Source organism: Gorilla gorilla, chromosome 15 (genome assembly GCF_029281585.2).
Source record: "Gorilla gorilla gorilla isolate KB3781 chromosome 15, NHGRI_mGorGor1-v2.1_pri, whole genome shotgun sequence".
Taxonomy (NCBI): Eukaryota; Metazoa; Chordata; class Mammalia; order Primates; family Hominidae; genus Gorilla; species Gorilla gorilla.
In genome coordinates this window covers 36,309,820-36,317,161 of record NC_073239.2, presented here as the reverse complement: position 1 = coordinate 36,317,161, position 7,342 = coordinate 36,309,820, and positions in this window count along the sequence as shown.

Sequence of the window (7,342 nt, the reverse complement as noted above, 5' to 3'; positions counted from 1 at the left end):
AGAAAATTTCTAATGCCCATTTGTCCTGAACTTTTTACTTGGAATATCGTTAAGTTTACAGAAAAGTAGAAAGGATCATGTAATGAACACTAGTGTACCTCTCACCTAAACCATCAATAGTCAATAATCTGCTACATACATTTGTTTTCTCCTGAGCCATTTGAAAGTAAATTGCTGCAGACAATTTGCCTATTAGTCCACTTTTGAATATATTGGCATGCATCTCTAAGAATAAGGACATTCTCTTACATAATAGCATTGCCATTATGAAGATCTTACCTATGAAGATCCACATTAATTCATAAGATCTGCATGTGTGTTACTTATCAGTACGTCTTATTATGGGTTCTAAATGCTTTCCCTTTTCTTATTTCTCTAGCGGTCATCTTTGAAGGTAAAACCTCGACTGCATATCTGGCCAGTCAGGCCAGGCCAAAGTACCTGTATACTGGTTGAGGGGATAAGAAAGACTCTCTCAAAGAGCACAAGAACCTGGAAGCCTGTCAGAGGTCACCTCTCACGGAAGCTCAGGACGCTTCCTTCCTGCTGAGCTAATCTTAACTGCTGACCTCCATGCATTGCTCAGGGCTCCCTCCCTCCCTTCTTCCCTATTTCCTTCCTTCCTTTTCCTCTCTTTTCCTCTCTTTTTCACCAAACCGTAACGGACAACTCTTCTGTGCTAACTTCTGTGCCAGTGTATTAGTCCGTTTTCATGTTGCTGATAAAGACATATCAGAGACTGGGAAGAAAAGGCGGTTTAATTTGACTTACAGTTCCACGTGGCTGGGGAGGTCTCACAATCATGGCAGAGGGTGAAAGGCACTTCTTACTTGGCGGACGCAAGAGGGAATGAGGAAGATGCAAAAGTGGAAACCCCTGATAAAACCATCAGATCTCGTGAGACTTATTCACTACCACGAGCAAACCATATCAGCCAGTATCTGCCATCCCAAGTGAACTTAGTCTGTGAACTCAAAATAGTTCTGGCCAGGCATGGTGGCTCACGTCTGTAATCCCAGCGCTTTGGGCGGCCAAGGCGGGGGGATCATGAGGTCAGGAGATCGAGACCATCCTGGCTGACATGGTGAAACCCTGCCTCCACTAAAATACAAAAAAATTAGCAGGGCGTGGTGGCATATGCCTGTAGTCCCAGCTACTAAGGAGGTTGAGGCAGAAGAATGGAAGAATGGCTTGAACCCAAGAGGCAGAGGTTGCAGTGAGCCGAGATCGCGCCACTGCCCTCCATCCTGGCAACAGAGTGAGACTCTGTCTAAAAAAAAAAAAAAAAAAGTTCAGAAAAGGCAGAGTTTATTCTGGCAAGTCATTCCTTTCTTTGGCTCTGTGACCCGCCCTTTAGGAGCATCGTGCAGATGGACTGGCTTGTCCACCTGGTGGCCCTACCAGGGTATATGGGCTTGGCATGGAAAAAGCCTCTGCTCCTTGGATCATTAATATTACCTTGATCATCATCATTACCTGACCAGAGTACTAGACACAGTTTCATGAAGAGAAAGCAAACCCTTTCATCCTGAAATTTTAACTCAGTTGCTCCTCCCATGGGGTGATTCTTGGTGCAGGGGAGATATCTATTTGCAAATTGAGGGGCATTTGTGTCTACCTTCTTGACTTAGGTGGTTTCTGTTTTGTTTCTCGTTATGGTTGTTGGCTGTCCTTTCAAGATTGTTTCTACGCGTCAAAAAGTCTGTGAGCTAATTTTAACATGTCAGGCATCTTACTGGAAACCACACATTTACTCTGAATAAGGCTACAACATGCTAACTAAAACTAAGTTTGTTTGAACTATTCAAACCATTGTGGTCATCTCATTCTTACTAAAAACCTTTTCTGGTAAGTTTCATTTATTTATTTATTTTTATTAGTACAAATGGGAAAATAAAGTGGTGATTCATAGGTATAAATATTATATGGCAAAATTTCTTCAACACTTGAAATTATTAGTACCACCTGAGAATTACATCAGGTCAAATCAGCATTTGGTAAATAGTAGTCACCATTTGTAGAATTAAACCATCCAAACTTCTAATCTATCACCTAAGGTTAAGGACTCACACACTTCAGCTCTGGGGACCAAAATGCCGGCTTCAGGAAACATAATGATTTTAGCCTCGATACAATGATGGCATAATCAATCAAGTTGTATCCTGCCTCTTTTCTCTCACCTAAATTTGATTTGTGTTATTATTTATTGCAGACAGTTTTGCAAGCTGACTTTAATCCTATCTTGGAACGAGGTGGAGTATAAAAGAATACAAATCAACAAACATGCTAATGTATTTTAAGAAGGAGATAGGAGAGTTTGGAAATTGGAAAGGGAAATTCTAAATTTTGAGAATTGCTTTCTACTAAACCATCATTGTCCAGGAGTAAGACACTAGCTCACTTCTTAATTTCAAGTCAGAAACGTTTTCCCAAGCTTATCCTGGCCCGAAGGAACTGTGACGCTGCTGACCACTGATGCTCACCAAGCAATCATCTCTTTGAGGTTTGGTCTCCCACTTGAGTCAGGGAGAGAATGCATGGGGCAGGTTTATTTTCACTGCACATATTTTTCAATGTAGATCTTGTTCATAGTTTTAACTGGGGATTGGTTGGTGTGAATCACTCGCATGAAACTGAAAAACGTGCTGGACACAGTGGCTCATGCCTGTAATCCCAGCACTTTGGGAGGCTGAGGCAGGCAGATCACCTGAGGTCAGGAGTTCAAGATCACCCTGGCCAAAATGGTGAAACCCCATGTCTACTAAAAATACAAAAATTAGCCAGGTGTGGTGGCGGGTGCCTGTAATCCCAGCTACTTGGGAGGCTGAGGCAGGAGAAGCTTGAACTCGGGAGGTGGTGGTTGCAGTGAGCCGAGATCACGCCACTGCACTCCAGCCTGGGTGACAAGAGTGAGACTCCATCTCAAAAAAAAAAGAAACTGAAAAACTCAGATAAGATCAAGTTTGCACCTGTAAGTTGAGGAGAGGATCCAATGTATCTTGGATAACTGTGCGGCCTCCACCTCCTGAAACCCTTTCTGGGTGTCCATCTGGCTTTTTTCGACATGGTCCCCCAGATACATTTGCTAAGTTACAACTACATCTTAACAAATATTTATAGGGACCTATGGGGGCTGGGAATAATAAAAAGGGTCTAATAGGTTGGGCAACCCCATCTCTACATCTCTACAAAAAATTTAAAAATTAGCTGGATATGGTGGTGCTCACCTGTACTCCCAGCTACCTGGGAAGGAATTTTTAAAATTTTATTTAAAAAAAGGAAAGAAAAAAGAACCCATGATGATCAAAAGATTAGAAGCTATCAGTTTAGCTGGTACACCTTCTTCAGACTTTAGTGGTTTTGTCATTTGGATTGAACACAGTTCCCACTGAAACGTATTTGGCCACTATCTGAAGTTGAAATATCACACAGTGACAATTGTTTGAAAATTTCAGCTCCCCTTCTCCTGCCTCCTCTTCATCTCTGAGTATTTTCACTCCCATCTACTTATGGCAGTATCTGGCCACTGCCCATTCTCAGACCAGAAAGGGATCAGGAAAAGGCCAGAGTGTGGGGTGAGGCTGACTTCCAACAGTTGAGCTAGCACAGAGCCACTGAGCATTTCCCTCCCTAGGGCTCACTCTTCCTCAAAACTGCTAGTGTCTTGCAGATCCTCTCTCAAAACAAAAGAGGAAGTCAGAGGTGGAGCAGGGAGTGGTTTAAACTACTGGTTTTACTGGAAAAGGATTCCTGTTCCAAACCTCAAGAGCAAGTTCTTCGATCTTGAGCAGGAAAGAATTAAGGACAGGGCGCAGAGTACAGTATAGTTAAAACAGTTCATTAGAAACTACTCTATTACAGAGTAGGGCATCCTCAGAGAGCAAGAGGAGGAATGCCCCTACTTTAAATGTAATGCTTGCTTATACAGGATATTAAGGGTAAGAATAGTTTACTTTGGGAGGCCGAGGTGGGCGGATCACGAGGTCAGGAGATCGAGACCATCCTGGCTAACACGGTGAAACCCCGTCTCCACTAAAAATACAAAAAATTAGCCGGGCTTGGTGGTGGGCACCTGTAGTCCCAGCTACTCGGGAGGCTGAGGCAGGAGAATGGCATGAATCCGGGTGGCGGAGCTTGCAGTGAACCGAGATTGCGCCACTGCACTTCAGTCTGGGCAACAGAGCCAGACTCCGTCTCAAAAAAAAAAAAAAAAAGAATAGTTTACTATAAAGGCTTGTGATGAAGTTGTGACAGGCTATTAGTGTTGTTATTCTCTGGTGTAACTATTGATTTCAGCAATAATTTATGAGTGTAGTATTATCTTTAAAGTGAAACCCATTTTTATTTTTATGTATTTATTTGCTTACACCTTCACCACCACAAGAAACCCTCCCACCCACTTTTTTTTTTAAGACAGAATTTCACTCTTGTCTCCCAGGCTGGAGTGCAGTGGTGCGATCTTGGCTCACTGTAGCCTCCACCTCCTTGACTCGATCCTCTTTGATCCTCTGGATTCTCTCACCTCAGTCTCCATGCCCAGCTAATTTTTATTTTTATTTTTTTATAGAGATAGGGTTCTACCATGTTGCCTGTCACGTGTGTCCGTGTGAAGAGACCGCCAACAGGCTTTGTGTGAGCAATAAAGCTTTTTAATCACCTGGGTGCAGGCGGACTGAGTCCAAAAAAGGAGTCAGCAAAGGGAGATGGGGTGGGGCTGTTTTATAGGATTTGGGTAGGTAGTGGAAAATTACAGTCAAAGGGGATTGTTCTCTGGCGGGCAGGGGTGGGGGTCACAAGGTGCTCAGTAGGGGAGCTTCTGAGCCAGGAGAAGGAATTTCACAAGGTAATGTCATCAGTTAAGGAAGGAACCGACTGTTTTCACTTCTTTTGTGATTCTTCAGTTGCTTCAGGCCATCCGGATACTTACACGTGCAAGCTTGGGCTCAGAGGCCTGACATTGCCCATGGCTGGTTTGAACTCCTGAGATCAAGCAATCTACCTGCCTTGGCCTCCTGAAGTGCTGGGATTACAGGTGTGAGCCACCATGCCATCCAAGAAACCCATTTTTAAACTAAGAATACCTTTTTCCATCAACTCATTTCCTCAACCATAAACATTTTGTGATTAACAGTGCCCAATTTCCTGGGAAAGTAACCCAGCAGGTTTGGCTTCATCTGGCCTTTATTCAAGATGAGTCACTCTGATTAGGACACCTCGAATACTGGTGCAAATACCCAAAATGAAACAAAACTGCCTGAACTTACTCATTACCCCCTTCCTTACAAAGCCAGCAGACTTCCTTTTTGTAATTTCCTTCCCCTTCAAGTTTCCTTTCCTTTCCCATTCTTTCTTTTTTTTCCATTCCTTTTTCCTTTCCTCTTTCCTGTCCTTTCCCCTTTCCATTCCTTTTCTTTTCTTCTTTTTTCTTTCCTTTCTCCCTTCCCTTCCTTCCCCTCCACTCCCCTCCCCGCTTCTCCCTTTTCCCTCCCTTCCCCTCCCTTTCCCTTTCCCTTTCCTCCCCTCCTCTTCCTTCCTCTCCCCTGCTCTCCCCTCCCTTCCTTTCCCTTCCTTTTCCTTTCCTTTCTTTTCCTTTCCATTATGGAAATCTTTAAACATGCACTGAAATTAGAAAGAAGTGTATGATTAATCCCCAAGTGCCCATTACATGCAACTTCAACAGTAATCAACATTTTGCCCATCTTGTTTCATCTCTTCTCCTTATTTTGTTATTTTTACTTATTTGTTTATTGCTGCAGTATTTTAAAGTTAATTGTGAGTTTATTTTTAATGGAGTCTCTGTCTCCCCGTGGTACAACTTGAGGCTGGGCAGAGGAAACCAAGCTGGATGAGTCCAGTGCCTCTGCCTGCCTCCCTGGCTCTCCATTGCTGCCTCACAGTTGGAATCAGGTGCGAAAGCTATTTCACAACCTGATATTTATTCTTCTCATAAATGTTGTTGACTACCTTCATTGTTCCACACACTGTGCTTGGCACTGAGGACAAGAAGAGAGATGGCATAGGAAGCTCTCAGCTCAGTGTGATGGAAGATAAGTAAAAGGGCAATCCTGACGGTTTGGCCTGATTATTTCCACAGGCGGAAGAGTTTTATTTACCATACAGGCCTTCTTAAATTTGCTTCGTAAATCTAGAGCCATATACTATTCACAAGGCCACAGAATGAACTTCTTTCTAGAAGTTTCCTTAAGAAATCTCAGACTGACTTTTAAAAGCCTCTATTATTTACTGTTGTGAGGTTAGAAAAACCAAGCTCAAGAATCTCTTTCCACCAGATTTTTACCCACGGTACCTATACATTTGGATGAATTTCTTTCTTCTCAAGGTTCTCATATTTTCTTGAAGTTTCTTACCTGCCAAGAAGGTAAGGAACCAAGAACTAGGAAGTGACCTTCCTCACCACCTGCAAGACTGGGACTCTGTAAGCCAGATCCCAGGTGGGTTTTTCTGAGAGGATTTTGTAGGCATTGGCTCATCAAAGCTGATTTAAATGAGCACCATTCTCAAAAGTGACATTCTGGCCCACACCTTGGTTGTGTAACTGTTTTTCTGTTATATCCTGGCAAAAAAGAGAAAAGATTCTTGCTGAACCTATTCAGATAACTATACTGTTATAAAAAGTAAGAAAGGAGGTAAGAGTTTCTGAATTCTTAGTTGGAGTATGTGGGTCAGTAAGAATCAGATATCATTTAAAAATGTTTATTTTTGAGAAATATTTTAATTTTCAAAAGCTACTAACTTATGAATTAGAGAGATTTTAAGAAGAAAGGAAAAAAACCTTGTTTATATGTTCAGAATAGAACATTAAAACAACATCAACATTAAAGCAGAACTTTAAAACAATATTCCAAACAAATAACTACAACGTTTCTTTATAAGTTCATTCAGTTTTACATAATTAATTCTTATTCTGTTGAAACTTGAGTTAGCTGTCATGAAGAGGTTTTTTTTTAAATAAAAAAACTAAAATGAGTTTTGGAAATCTGGAGTCAGTCTACAGGTTTGATCTAAAAAAAAATTTTTTTTTTTTTGAGATGGAGACTGGCTTTGTCACCTAGGCTCGAGTGCAGTGGTGCAATCTCTATTCTCTGCAACCTCCACCTCCCAGGTTCAAGTGATTCTCCTGCCTCAGCCTCCCAAGTAGCTGGGATTACAGGCCCCCCGCCACCACTCCTGGCTAATTTTTTTTGTATTTTTAGTATAGACAGGGCTTTGTCATGTTGGCCAGGCTGATCTCAAACTCCTGATCTCAGGTGATCCACCCGCCTTGGCCTCCCAGAGTGTTGGGATTACAGGCGTGAGCCACTGCACCCAGCCTGATCTAAAA